This window comes from Sebastes fasciatus, chromosome 17 (genome assembly GCF_043250625.1).
Source record: "Sebastes fasciatus isolate fSebFas1 chromosome 17, fSebFas1.pri, whole genome shotgun sequence".
Lineage (NCBI taxonomy): Eukaryota > Metazoa > Chordata > Actinopteri > Perciformes > Sebastidae > Sebastes > Sebastes fasciatus.
In genome coordinates this window covers 10399336-10415290 of record NC_133811.1, presented here as the reverse complement: position 1 = coordinate 10415290, position 15955 = coordinate 10399336, and the positions used below count along the sequence as shown (strand labels likewise).

Here is a 15955-nt window from a genome sequence, read left to right as displayed (position 1 = left end):
AACTATTTGAGTGCCCACCCTCACAGATATTACACCAATCATCATTACAGTACCAACAACTCATTCCCAGGGCGTCAAATACCAAGACTTTGTCACAGCCGTCGGCCCACAAGGCACCCTTTAGTGCCTGTATGAGACGCACCTGGCTTTCCATTAACTACAATGTAAACCCATCCACGGCAACAGTAAACAGTCAGAGAAAGTGCGCCAGGAGTGACTGTGGTGACGTAGCTTCAAGAGCGAAAAGACACACAAAGGGCGGGCAGGAGGGGCGGTGAATGGGTCCAACAAACACGAGGCTTTCATCCAGGATACCGCTGTTTTCACTTTCACGTTACAATCAGCTGTTCGTTCTTGTTCAAGTTGGGATGAGAATGTGTTGGATATCGCGCCAAAGCATGTAATAGACCTGCCTGTCCACCAGAAGAGAGCGTGTTAGTGTTACGTTTTGCCACACCGAGGCGTGAATATTACATGTGTGTATGAAGGTACAGTATCAGCAGGGGGCAAAAAAACGTAGGTTTAGGAAAAACATCATGGTTGGCCAAAAAACAGCGTAACATGTTATAAACTAAAAAAAAAACACGTCACTAAAGTAACTTACACAACAAGACACCGGTCTCCTGGTTGCAAGTCCTGTGTTTGTTGGACCCATCCACCTCCCCTTCCGCCCACCATCAGCAGTCTTCCTCACTTTTTATTCTACGTTACTAGCTCTGAGCGTAGCATATTCACTCGGACATGTTTACATTGCAGTCAGTACAGACTACATGGCGTACAAATGACACACCTAAAGCAAGACCGGCGTTTGTATTGCATGCTTTTGCCTTGCGCATTATAGGGCATTTACACGCCTTTTCATGTGACCGGGTTGAACATTGTCAGCCGCCCCTTTGAAAACACAATTTAAAAAAAAAAAAACTTGAATTTGTTCTTGGTAATTACGATTTTGACCAAATAAGAACAGAAGTCAACACCAAGGATACATACACCAACGATATACTGATTTCTAGCAAAAAATATTTTTAATTTCAGTTCAATTTGACATTCAAAAAATAAATTTTCTCTTAGGCATTGACACATGAAAAAAAACAGAACAAAATACAAACAATATGTCTTTCTGATAAAAATGTCATCACAGGGAGGGGTAGTTTGGCGTCCCCTGTGTATAATAAATCAGATGTGGGGTATTTTCCTGAGATTCAACAATACTGTCTGCAGCCTCCGTTACTAATAGCTGGCGAGCAAAAATGCTTTAATGGTTTATCCCCCCGCTCAACACCACTGCTCCAACCCCTGCTGGTGTCAGTGTCTGTTCGCCAGGAGAGAGATGGATCGAGAAAGACAGCGGGAACTGTGTGCTGGAAAGAGAGGGCGAGAATAAGAAAGAGATGCATGGACAGACAGGTCTGAAGTGGCAGCAGTCAGCCCTGATGGAGACTGATGGGAGGAAGAGGAGATAAGAGCGGAGAAGGTGGAGGAGAGGCTGCATTCGTGAGACGCGCCGCTTGCGGAAAAGCCGGCAAGATAGATGGAGAGAGGGGCTACAGGAAAGTGAATCAGGACTCGACAGAAATGATGAGCACCGAGCACGCCTCAGTTACAAAATGGAGGAGAGGAAAGAGAGGGGAGAGAGAGAGAGCGTGGCGAGGAGAGATTTATGGAAAGAGGAAATTAGGGAGAGAAAGGAGGGGGTGAATATGTAATGAAGGCGAGGATGGCGTTCAGCTGCATTTGTGGGGCGAGGGGAAAGAAACAGGAGATGGGTTAGGTTCCCCTGTGCTTCCACGAGCACTTTACTGATCCACCACAGCCACTTAAGTCTATAGGAGCTCAGAGCCACCGAGTGCTCCGCCGTCCGCTTCATCGTGTCCACAACAATTATCATCCAACCCTCGCTCACTGCTGCAATTTCATAGACAGCGTACAGCCTGGAGGAATGAATGACAGCCATAGCACAGGGAGAATAAACACCACTCAATTAATTACAACATCACAGTTTATCATGACAACAATCTTCACTAGAGTTTTTATTCCGTTTCCGTTGCATAAATCAGGATGTAGTGAGTGTGAATGTCAGAATGACAGCATTTGATGTCATTTGGGTGTCCTGAAATATCAGCGCATGACATCCTAAGATATGTCACGGTGCTGTCACTCCCACACTGGAGACATTTTCAGTCATTAGATTGGCATTGTGACTCATTGAATATCATGACGTTTGCCTTCATACAACATTATATATGCGTTTTACTTTATACTGTTTTACAAAATTAGTCAATTCCTGGAAGATATCATCGATGTGGGTTTTTTTATGACACGGTTTTATGTCAAGACAGCCTGTTTATTTGCTTCCAGCCACCTAATTTGCATTTAGCTCAATGTGAGCTTGTCAGTTGGATGCAATGGAGACGTAGCTATTACTGTTCAGACGAGGCCTTTTAAACATGCTTCTTTTCATTATTTTCTATGGCGGAGCTCACTCAGGGGATCAGCTCGCTCCTCTGCCAAAAGCAAGACGCCCTGTTTTTATGAATGTGTCATAAGTGAGAGTTTCTCTCCTTCTGTGCAGGGAGGAAAAGATCATCCTCGAGGAATACGAGCATCCAGAATTTCATGCAGTTTACCATCAGGCTCATCGCCACCTAAAGGGGTTACCACTGTGAGTGTTTATGACTAATTAAATTATTTTAATGATGATTTCAATGATTACCTATCTGCTCAGTGTAAACACTTAGTGGTGTGTGTGCCACTGGTGGTTCGCAGCATATAGCTAATCATACAACTGCACATGAGGTAACCATTTGAAAACTCACTGATCCTCTAAGTACAATCCTCCTTCATTCAACAACTGATTATCCACATTTTCACACCCCGTATTTAACTACCTTCTATTGTTGCTTAAAAATGATTTCTATCAAGTGGACTTAATGCCTCCTACAGGTCGGAACAAAGTTCACGTAATTGCTATAATTAATTGCAGACCGTAGTCATTTAGATGAAGTGGTTCCCAACATTATTGGCTCGTGACCTTTTAAAACAAAGAAAAGTCTATCCACGGCGATTTGTCACCGGCTGCTTATTTCTGTGAGCCAAAGAGTTATAAACCAGTGTGTCACAATCAAAAAGTATAAATTACAGACAACAGAAGTGTGTGCAGCAGAAATATGTTTTTGCCCTATTGTTAAACATCTTGGCACTCACAATCATCAGGCAACTCCTTGGAGGTTGGGATTGTAAACCATATCTTTAAGTCAGTTTGGTTGGTTTTAATCTCTATAAACAGGGGCAAGATTTTGTTATTGGAAGCGTTCCGGTTTCACTTTGTAGTTCGAGTCGTATTGACCAATCACGTTCGAGCAGGCTTTGGTTGAATGTAGGTAAACAGTCCGTATGGAGAGCAAAAGAGGCGTCTGACAATGATTTAGCTTTTTATTGGCTACTTGTGAAACAATCTGGTCGTAATCTTGGCCCGGATATCCGCTGGCTACACCAGAACCACAGAAATATAGCTCCTTGCCTCCAGAGGCTCATCCGTCTTCAGACCGATAGCCGATGGGTTCTGAAATTGAATTGGTTTCACCAGTGGTTATGTAGCATGAAGCATGAAGTATACTCTACCTTATGCACTGATTTAGTTCAAAGTACTCACAGCGAGTAACATTATCGACTTAGTATCGAAGCAGGAAAAGTTAATAGTGTTTGTTTTGTCCGTTCTGGGCTACTGTAGACAGAAATATGGCGGAGCAACATGGCGGACTCCGTGAAGAGGATCCGCTCCCTATGTAGATATAAACGTCTCATTCTAAGGTGACGAAAACACAACGATTCTTATATTCAGGTGATTATACACTAAAGAAAACCTACTTATTAATATTATATTACATTTATCCTAAACGTTACAAACTGTTCCTTTAAGAGAAAGTTTCAGTTTCATAACGTCACCTGTATGTGGTCTGAGAGGTGATACTCGGGGTGTACTACTCATCCCAACACCTTTGCAATGCATCATTTTCGTTCATTACGTGAATATCTTTTGTGCAGCTTTGATGAAGTCTTAGCTGTTGTGTTTTTCCACCGAAAGTGTGAATGCGTGTTTGTATTTCCTGTTGTCGTCTAGTTCTTAGTAACTGTTATGAATTAGTATGAGTAAAACTGCTGAGCGACTTTGAAAATGTTAATTTCAGGAAATCCATCTGGACAGGCATTAAAAGACCCACAGGCACCAGAGTGATGCAGAATTCACAATGGTGCTATTTTCTGTCTGTCTAATGGTGTGAATAACACTGTGAGGAATGCTATCATAATGTAACAAGAGGCTGATCGATACACTGTCAGCTGGAAAAAAACATGCACAGCTGCAGTGTGTGTGTCCGCGTGCTTCCGTCTCCACAAAAAACACTGATGCGAAAGGCTCACAGCATTTTATTAGTGAGGTGTACATATTCATGAACTCATTCCAAGATCCACACTCACATATTTGGAGACGCACTCTGCAGTGTTGAAGGTTAACGCCTACATTTTGTTCAGATCCGTACTCCACAGATAAGGAGCTCAGTTTCAAGTTTCAGAGAGAAAAAAAGTTTTCCGCCTCCATCGTCGCTACAGGCTCTTTTGAGGCAGCAGCTAGACACCCTCCTCTGTGATTAATGACTCTCTATGAATAGAACACACGGCGTTAAAACATTTGATTGATGCTTTGACGATTGCCAAGCGTCCCTGCATACATCATTCCAGCTTTTCATTCTCCCTTTCAGACAGGGGAAGTGAGCAGCCAGTGAGCAAAAATTACTTGAGGAGAAAGCGTGCTGTTCTGATGAAGACAAAAGCCGCCTAAGTGACAGTCACATGGTGTTTTTCAAACCGCCACAACTGACTGTTTTCTAAACATCTCCCATAAACAGGAATTTTTCTAATCATAGTGTAGCAACCGTAGCTGTCAAGCTTTGGGTTTCTCCACTAAAGAGGCGTGCATGGAGGCGTGCATGGGTAGCAAGAGGAATACTCTGCATTTACAGAGTATTGAGGGTTGTGTCTTATGGCAAGGCGTTTGAACATTAATAGCTAGACAGGATATTCATTAGAGATATCTGCAACGTCATTTTGACGAAGCAAAACTCTAATTTTAGATATCCATAATTACATGTTGACTGGTACGATTCAAACTACTTTTGCCATTCATGTGTATGGGGTTTGTCATCACGGATATCCACTACTCAGTTATATCCGCAATGTGAATTACGGAACAGGGTTTTTGTTTACTAAGAATTTCGATGGTAAGTCTGCCACCATTTTTGTAAACTGCCTGTGTGCCGCACAAGAGCTCAGGGGGGGACAGGGCTTAGAAAATGGTCGGTCAATTCAACCTGTTATCATCCTCAACGTCTTAAATTTCTCCTCAAATGCCCTGACACTTTTCTTAGATGGCTTTATTTTGTTTATTTAAGCATATTTGTTGGTGCCGTGCTGGTCACCAGATGCAGCCCTACCTGTGCGTGTGTGTGATATTGTGTTGTGTTTGGAGTATACGCTCTCTGGCACCTGGTTCCATCTATAATTGATGGGCAGGGCCAGAGGACATGTCAGAGCCACTCCACACAGCGAGAGTGTGTGACAAGGCCACACGGAGTGACAGGGCAACACGCCGCTTCCTCACTCCATCTAGATTCAACACACACTTCACACATTTCTCTGCTTCTGGGACGGGCGAATCACACCGGGAAATGGAGGTAAAAATGAAGGAGAGAGGAGCAGCGCGGGGGGGGGGCGGGGCTGAAGTTGGGGGAAATATATCATGGATTATCATGTTTGTGTGTGTGTGTGTGTGTGTGTGTGTGTGTGTGTGTGTAAGGGCAAGGGCTGAATTGCAATAAAAAAAATAATGGAGCATTGAAAATGCTTCCATGCCAGATGTGCACACACACTGCTATATGCAGATATACAGATGTGAAATCCATGCATACACATAAACATTTGCAGACATGTACATTTACACACATACAGTTACTGCACACACACACACACACACACACACACACACACACACACACATTTTCAAAATCACAATCTATAGAGTAATCCTGATGATGAGGCTGTTTTCCAGCGTCTCCCAGCTGTTATGGGTGTGATAATGAGAACGTGGCACCTGGTAGACATTAAGAAGCACATCACTCTGTCTGGCGTGTCTCCTGCTTATACCTTCTCACAGCGATTTGGATGATGCTCCACGACGGAGCCAAAGACAGCCCGCTTTTTAAGCTCTTACTGGCTGCTGCCTCCTACGCAGAACGTACTGGAGAACACTTAAGCATTTAAGGCCCTAATGATCTCTATAGCACAAGTAAACTTTACAAAAATGGTTCTTATTGAACTGATGGGTTTCAATCATCTAGGCAATAAGGCAATCTGTAAATAAACACCCACATGTAACCGATGAGATGGAAAGCAGGTCCCTATACAGCTCCATATCTCTCTACTGCTCCACATGGCACTGTATTAACTAAGCCACGGGCCTCAAGTGATGTCACTTGAGGCAGCATTGGTTGAGTCTGAAGACTACAAATTTGAAAATGAAAACCATCTGGGGGTGTGGAATTAGAAAGAAGTGAGGTTACCAGACCTCCGTAGTCCCCTCCTCATCTCTGTGTCGGGAGTCACAGGATCTGAGTCACAGGATCTGTTTTACTGATTGGCTGCGGGTATTCTCTGGACACACTTTGCCACTAAATGTGAAACTTTTCACAACTTTTGTTTGCCCACACTTCGTCGCAGAGTCAAACGACCGCAGCTCGCTGAACACGGGAGCAAACGCCGCAACTTTTTATAGACATTGCATGGTAGCTCGCTGCAGGCCGCACTACGCCGCTGCTCTGGTGTGAATTCGGCAAGTACTAAGTTTATTCAGAGTTTAAAAGCCCAATTGTTTTAAATGGCCAAACACACACCAAAAGCATTATGAGGTGCGTCAGAAACCACAGGTACTTTGCTGCCAATGCTAGGTGTTAATGTTTTGCTTCACGAATAATTCAAATCACCATTACAATTATCACATACAGCATTTGCTGACATCGTGGCTCCGATCACAGCCTTCCTTCCCCATTTGCCAGCAGTGTGAAGGCCCACAGCGATAGAGGTAAAGACCTGTTTTTCTCTGCTCTTTAAGACTGAAGAGCAGATGGGAGCACGAAAAAAAAACACAGAATGTGAGGAAGGGCAGACTCAGAGATGATGGCATTTGCTTTGTCCGCCACCTGTTTGTTGTATAGGCCCAAATCACACAGCCTACAGAACTGCGAGTTGTTAAAGTGGATATAAATATACGTAATATATACCAGAAAATGAACTCACAGCATGAGCAGTAAGTATAGTTCTTTTTTCTGATTCATTCACAGGTTTCGCACAACAGATACACTTTTAATCTGTACAGGCCACATAATGGCTCCTGTTTCACCCATCACTGCTACCCAAAGTGTTTTTTTTACCCAATATGGAAAGCAGTGACAGTCACTCCACTTAGGGCTGGGCAATATATCGATATCGTGATATGAGACTAGACATCGTCTTAGATTTTGGATATCATAATATTGCGTAAGTGTTGTCTTTTCCTGGTTTTAAAGGCTGCATTACAGTAAAGTCATGTAATTTTCTGAACTTAGTAGCCTGTTCTAGCTGTTCTATTATTTCCCTTTACCCACTTAGTCATTAAATCCACATTACAGATGATTATTTATCAAAAATCTCATTGTGTAAATATTTTGTGAAAGTACCAATAGTCCTTAAATATAGTTGTAATATTGATATCGAAGTATTTGGTAAAAATATTGTGATATTTGATTTTCTCCATATCGTCCAGCCCTTACTCCACTGCCGCAAGCAGTGCTCGAAGTGGGCTGGTACTCACCGGTACGCAGCACTTGGCATATCGTGACTTTTTCTTGTGCACCGGCATTTCTCACAAGCCGCCGGCCCTCTCCATATCAGGTTCTCTCTGCGATTCATAATATACAGCGCCAGCGTTTTTGCGCCGCGCCTCAGCCGTATGAACATAAAAACAATGTGGAGAGCATCTGGACGTCACGGCAACGAGGGTTATGTAACTTACCGATACAATGTTCACGTCTTTTTTGTAAAAATAATTAGTGAACGGTTTGTCATAACTTTTTTTTATTTGTGAACAAATATAATTAATGAAACATTATTTAAAAGTTTTCTGAATCTACTCTTTTGTTTTGCAGAGTATGATTTTACAGGGCAAACATTTCCAGAAGAATGAAATGTTCAGACGAAGGCTGTGATAAATAGTAAAATAATTATTTATAGCTAATACGTTTTGTCTTTTTTGGCACTATCTATAGTAATAATAATGGTCCAATATGGTCAAATACCTTTTAAATTATCAATACAATCAATTATTATTAAATAATGATAAAAATATAAAACAATATATAACATATATTATTAAAGCTTTTTTTATGTAGATAAAAATTTTTTTTTTTACTTCAAGTGCTGTAAGTGTGGCGCTATAGAGGTGTGAAGAGTGTCTGACAGACATAACTTGTCTTTATTCCTATAGTCCCACTGGCCAAATGATTTCCAATTAATTTAAACAGAGCAAAGTACTGGAATGATTTTTGTGCCACAAGTGGGGCCATACTCTGCTTTTCTGATTGGGAATGGAAATCCATGAAACGGGAACGGCATGTTTAAGGTATCATTGTGCCTAAGCACATCTGGGGAAATCAGAGGTATCGGCAGACCGCACACTGCGTCTTGGCCTCAGCGTACCGCCTCTGGATAACGCCGGAGAATCAAAACAGCTGGAGGGAGAAAACAGGCTTACGCAGCAGAACAACTCCCCCCATCGGCTAACAAGAGGTCTCCCACGACCCAATTAGGAAGTCAAGCTGGGAAAAAAAAAAAACGAAGACGGTGAGGGTGGTTTCCATGAAGACATGATGTAGAAAAAGACAATGAGTTTACTGTGGGGACACCACATGTTGATGTGTGCAAAAATAGCATGAAGAAGGGAAAGTAGCGACAGTAGAGGAAGCTGTACCCCATATGGAGTAACCTGTATATGTGTTCAGTATAACAAGCTTAGAGGTGTTGAATAAGCTTAAAGCAGCGTGCAAGAGCAAATAAGGAGAAAGGGAGTAAGTAAGGAGACAGATTTCCAAGCAGGCCACCCGTAAAGAAAGCCTTTACACTTCACAGTGTTTGCATGCTCTTCTTTTGTGGCTCTGCACGACGTCAGATGAAAGAAAAAAAAAAATGTGCGTCACATCACACGATATGCATTTAAACCCCATACCGAGTGTGACTTACGCAACAAGAGTGAAACGTTCTTCATCAAGTCAAGCACCATGTTATTGGCCAAGAGAAGAGAGAGGGAAAGGTGTGTGGACAGCTACAGGATCATGCTGTGAAGAACACAATCAGTCAGTGGGGGGCTTAATTACAAGAGCAGTGCCGCCCATATATCCACTCTGACTGAGACGCTCTGTCTCACGGACTACAGCGCTGGCTGTTCAGCTTAAACGAATCAGTCTACGAGAAGAGAAACGGAAGTGAGGAAAGCAAGCCAACGTGTAAAGTCAAGAGGAAAAACACAGAAGGCTTTTCTCATTTTACATCTTCATCTCATCTGATCATTCAAATACACAGATATTTTCACATCGACATGGTCATCTGGAATGAAGCTAAGTGGTGTGAAAATGGTCGGCAAACGCCGCTTTGTTTCATGTACGTATCATAACAACGGCTTGTATATCCGCCGTCCTCGGTTTTCCAGTTTCCTTTTTTGTATGACAAATACATACCACCGCCGCCTGCTGGTGTGGAGATTTATTTCATCTCATGTAGATGCATAACGTACGTGACAAATTGCCGTCAGCTGTAGTCTTTACGATGTGTTCAAGTGAGACTTGTCAGCCAAGACAAGTGATGCGACGTAACAGTCGGCTTTCATAGCTGCAAGTTCTTTGATGTCGGTTTGGTGTGTCTGGGCCTTTATTCCGAAAAAGACAATATTCCTACTAAGCTGTTTAAATGGCGAATGGAAATGATATTCCACTAATATTCCCGTTTACATGCAGCCGTGCATACTCCAATTAGCGTAACCGGTGGCGGACTTGTTCCACCGTGCGAACACAGCCTCCCTCTTTCATTCCTTCAACCACCTTCTTGAAAAGGTTGGTGTCGAAAAATCCATCTTGTCAGGCTTCAAGTGATGCGTTTGTGTCTGGCAAGCCAGATCATGGACCAATCAACGGGCGTGGCTTAGATGTGTGTGATGACACGGAGAGGCGACTGTTCAATCTAAACAACAATGGCGGCTCCTTAAGAGGTTAGTATAACTGCAATAGCATCAGTTACATCAGAACTGGAGAATATGTCTTCATTGAAAGAAGAGCAAAGAACGGCACTGAAGGCTTTTCTTGATGGAAAAGATGTTTTCACTCCCGAGTCCGACTGGCCGAGTTTGATTGACAAGTACATCATTCAACCACTTAGAAAGTATTTTTTGAAAGTGCCTCCACTTTTGCAAACAGTTTCAATAATGGCTTCTCAGATGCTTCAAACCATATAGCGAGTCAGGTTAGCTACGCCAGCCTTGCACACTGTTGGCTAGTTGGTTTGTGTTCAACGCACATAGATGGTCGTAAACAGGCAAGAGTGTGTCTCTGTATACATGTTTAAAGAATGCTCCTAAAACCTGAATAATATCAGCATATCCCACATGTCTTCATCGGAAAATGCTCCATTTGAAATAAGGCCTGAATCGGACTATCCAAAAGGAATATGCTGTTTACATGACCCATATCAAATAATGAATATTGCCATATTCGGAATGATAGTGGAACATTAGTGTGCTGGTAAACATGGTCACTGTTACTCCTCTCTCTTTGCTTTCTCCACACCCTGATACATGATCATAGTAGTCCCATGATGCTTTAAATGTGTCTATCTGCACGTGTGTATTTTAGCATGTTTTTATGAAGGAGAAGAGGGAGCAAGGGGAAAAGTTTATCGCTTCATGCTTTGGCTCCATTTGCTAAATTCAATAGTTTGGAAAGTCAGAAATTTCAGTTTGTAATGCGGCTCAAGCTGGGCAGCATATGGTCTTTCTATCTCTCTGGGCGATGATGTTATTGCAAACAGGCTTGGGGCGCCTCGCTTTGGCTTCACTCAACCCTTTGACTGTCCAGGGGGATCATTTTCGCTTTTCTTTTTCCTCTCCTCAAAGGCAGATTCACCTTTCCTCCTTCGTATCGTTGTCTCGTCCGTCTTGTTTTCCTCGGTTCTGTCCTCCCGTTGCTCCGGCATAATCTTCCCCCAGAAACCATTCCAGAGCTCTTTTGTTAAAGCAGCACAGTACATGAATTTTACATGGGTTGCACACAGTCTTCTGTCAATACTCCCACTGGCCACGGCGGGTTCACTCTTCCCATACAGCCGAGCACACAAGCATACGCATTGGTGCAAATACACACAACCTAGCATGACCCCATAAGTCCATGAGAGCATGAATACAGACTCGCACACACAAATCCACATTTCTCCTCTTAGACGAATATTGAAGCATGCAGCATATTCAGAACACAGATGAAATGCCTCAGATCAAAGACGCTCTGATGGCTGCCTGATGTTTTATTGATCATAAACCATGTTAAGTATTTTTGAGGGGTGAATATTAGCTGCAAATATTATTTATTTCTGGTGGAGTTGGAATATTTTTTGCACTCAGCAGCAGTGGGTCTGACAGAGGAGATGATGCTCCTAATGTGACACATTAAAAGGAAAATCTACCCCCGAAGCACATCTCCTACATGTTACTCTTATGATTTTGGATAGTTGGGTCTATGGTTTATGGGCGTAAACAAGCCTTCAAAGGCAGGAACAAGAAAGGCAAGACACTGAAAGGCTTGTCTTTGAGAAACAAATCTAAGAGCACTTCCACGCTCTGTGAATAACAGAGTGGTAACCGTGAGCACACAGTGACAGTATCCTGGCTGATTAAGGGTACAAGTACATTTTCTCCTAACAATATTACATATAAAGTTGAATTAGATGTTAAAGCTTAGATAAATATTGTATTCTGCACAAAGACAGGCTTCACTCTATTTAATTTCTACGCATTTGACATCACAGGCTGCAGCCTCGGGTTTCTTGAGCTCTTCACAAACATTGACTGAACTGTCTGAGATCAGCGGCGAATTACACGTGTGTGATTTGTGCTTTGGGTTGGTGTTTACCTTAAAGCAGCACAAACAAGTAATCTTGGTCTGGTGGGAAAGGCTGTTTTAAAGGCGCTAAATTCCAAATTCAGAGCATATCCAACACGTTCTTTACGGTCGCAGTAAACACGTGGTTAACCTGAATTCAAGCAAAAACACTTGCTTAGGTTTTGGCAAAAAAAAACACTTAGTTTAGATAGTTAGAAACATCATGATTGGGCTTAAAATTACAACACGTTTGTAAAGTGAAAATTTAACTTTATGCACGGAACATGAACAGCGGTCTTTGGAGACGAAAGCCCTGTTTTTTTTGGACCCATCCATTTTATGATTTTCACTCTTAAACTACGTCACCACATTCCCTGACCTCTTTCTCTGAGCATTTAATATTGACGCAGATGGGTTTGCATTGTACTTAAAAGCATGGTGCATCTCATACAGACACTAAAGGGTGCCTTGTGAGTCGGTATCACACGCCGAGGGGCGTGACAAAGCGTCGGTATTTGACGCACTGGGAATGAGAACGGGCTGGCATATCTATTATTGAGGGATTTCCTCCACATGGCTCTCAACATGGCGACAGCTGAGCCGGCGGCTAGCAGCTAACGGTGCTAACAGTATGAACAGTGAAAACGATGGCAACAGTGCTGACAGAGCTAACAGCGTTTACCTAGGGGGGCGAACCAGAGGGTGGGCGTTAAGCTTCCCTGACTACGGCATGGGTCGGGACGGTGTTTTGTTTGGTCACGTGTTTTTAAGTGAAGTTTGTGACAGGTTTTCCATACGTATGTTACGTTGTTTCTGTACGTATTTTGTTTAGTTTACATACTTATTTGAAGCTCAGCCATGCACGTTTTCTTTGTTGCCTCAACCTAACTGCAGACGTTAACTTAGTTTTGTTGCGTGGCGCTCAAATGACATGCGAAAAGCCTAAAATGCGTTCTCATGACATGTGGAATGTCCGTGTAATGTGTCATTTATAAGCCTTCCCGTGACGCCAGGTTTCATTATCTGCTCAGGTAGACATTCACTATATCTTTACATTGCAAATAGTTGTTTGCTGCTATATTAATGCTCTGAATTTAAAATGTAGCATCTTTGAACCTACTTGATTGTGCTGATGATGAAGCGACAGGAAAAGACAAGGTCTACAAGGAAAGACTGAGAACACACATGGATGCGTTTGAGTGCAGTCTGAGTTTCCAGTCTGTTCTCCATCCTGTTCTCAGCTCGACGAAATGTAATTGACCTCGAACATCTACACACACCCACCCCTGCAGACAGTCGGCCGATCGTCTTTTCTGGAGGTCCTGTTCTCTCTGTTGCCATCTATTTCGAGTTAACTTGCTGATTACATTACTGAGAAAAAAAATAGGAGAGAGAAAGTTAGAAAGTTGCTCAACTTGTTCTTGCAGAGGAGGAAGTAGAGACAACTCAGAAATGGAGGATGTGTTTAAGGTTAATGTTGCTGACCTGGAAACTGTAACAGGCTTGGATTTTCTACAGACCTGCTACTTTTTTCCCTCTCTCTTTCCAACATTGACATATTCTGTGGTGTAGCTAAAGTCGAGACAAGTTCTTAGAGAATTTGGGCCTCAGGGGGAGAGCCCTGATATGCACTGTGTCCAAAATGTGAGGCGCATAATTTGGACGGGGATTTAATAACCAGAAAGCCCAGACAGAAAACTAGTAGAGTACATTATTTTAGCTAAAATTTGGTTATGGTTTAAGGGAGAGTTTCACTGACATTGATTGCTCTGGTTGAGTCCACACAGTAACATGTATTGAAGAAAACAGTGTCCCATAAATAACTTTAAATTTCCCATCAGATCAGGTGCCGTATACTGGCTCATGCATCACAGTACAGACACACAGCTTCAACTTGCTTCTTGTGCTATTTCACAGACAGTTTGTGACATTTCACCTCAGAGCTGTTTTCAATAGCCACAGTTTGCACCCTACAGTGAAGCCACTACATTATCTCTCCATGAGACATGGTTTACTATAAAAACTCTACAGGCTACAAAACACAGTACTCTTACTCTATCCCTGTTGTCTATGAAACAAATTTATACATCAATAATTTGCTTTGCCAAGTACGTTTCGGAGTAAATGTAACTGGTGCCGCTTCACTGGCAACGTCTTTTGGCAATGTCTGTGGGAAGTGTCTAGAAGGTAACTGACTGGTTAAGGTTAGGCATTTACCTCAAATAGTTACGGTTAGGCATTTACCTCAAATAGTTACGGTTAGGCATTGACCTTGAATAGTTAAGGTTAGGCATTGACCTCAAAGAATTAAAGTTAGGCATTGACCTTGAATGGTTAAGGTTAGGCATTGACCTTGAATAGTTAAGGTTAGGCATTGACCTCAAAGAATTAAAGTTAGGCATTGTCCTTGAATGGTTAAGGTTAGGCATTGACCTTGAATAGTTAAGGTTAGGCATTGACCTCAAAGAATTAAAGTTAGGCATTGTCCTTGAATGGTTAAGGTTAGGCATTGACCTTGAATAGTTAAGGTTAGGCATTGACCTCAAATAATTAAGGTTAGGCATTGACCTTGAATGGTTAAGTTTAGACATTGACCTTGAATAGTTAAGGTTAGGCATTGACCTTGAATAGTTAAGGTTAGGCATTGACCTCAAAGAATTAAAGTTAGGCATTGACCTTGAATGGTTAAGGTTAGGCATTGACCTTGAATAGTTAAGGTTAGGCATTGACCTCAAAGAATTAAAGTTAGGCATTGTCCTTGAATGGTTAAGGTTAGGCATTGACCTTGAATAGTTAAGGTTAGGCATTGACCTCAAAGAATTAAAGTTAGGCATTGTCCTTGAATGGTTAAGGTTAGGCATTGACCTTGAATAGTTAAGGTTAGGCATTGACCTCAAATAATTAAGGTTAGGCATTGACCTTGAATGGTTAAGTTTAGACATTGACCTTGAATAGTTAAGGTTAGGCATTGACCTTGAATAGTTAAGGTTAGGCATTGACCTCAAAGAATTAAAGTTAGGCATTGACCTTGAATGGTTAAGGTTAGGCATTGACCTTGAATAGTTAAGGTTAGGCATTGACCTAAAATGGTTAAGTTTAGACATTGACCTTGAATAGTTAAGGTTAGGCATTGACCTCAAATAGATAAGGTTAGGCATTGACCTTGAATAGTTAAGGTTAGGCATTGACCTAAAATGGTTAAGTTTAGACATTGACCTTGAATAGATAAGGTTAAGCATTGACCTTGAATAGTTAAGGTTAGGCATTGAACTTGAATAGTTACAGTTAGGCATTGACCTTGAATGAGTATTCCCGTTTACACGCAGCCGTTCATACTCCGCTTAACGTAAGCGGTTGAGAACTTGTTTGACCCTGTGAACACCGCCTCCCTCTTTCATTCCTTCAACCACCTTCTTGAAAAGGTTTGTGTTGCGTAATTTGCACATATCCAAAAACCTGTTGATGTCTTTCATAATGTTTAAAATTAGGTGTGTTTCTCCTCCAAACCAGACTCATCAATATTCATTTTTACTGCTTGAACTAGAGCTTGAAAGCATCATAATATAACTCAATGCAACATCCGTACATTAGCTGTTAGCTTCGTTATTTAGCCAAGCAGGACTGTGCTGGCTGCTTACAGCTAACATTACTAGCTCTCCTCCTGCCGATTTCAACACGATTTTGTTGTTCACGATGTAGCATTATCAGGACAACGGGACGCCGTTAGTCTC

General features: G+C 42.1%; 1 protein-coding gene across 1 annotated transcript in view; it reads left to right on the top strand.

Annotated features, from left to right (window-relative positions):
- The first annotated feature begins 2581 nt into the window (after nt 1–2581).
- kpna6 (karyopherin alpha 6 (importin alpha 7)) overlaps nt 2582–15955 on the top strand; it is a 65015-nt gene continuing 51641 nt past the window's right edge. Inside the window, exon 1 of the mRNA XM_074613932.1 lies at nt 2582–2662. The gene's annotated coding sequence lies outside the window, so the exon portion shown is untranslated. The remainder of the gene's footprint in view (nt 2663–15955) is intronic.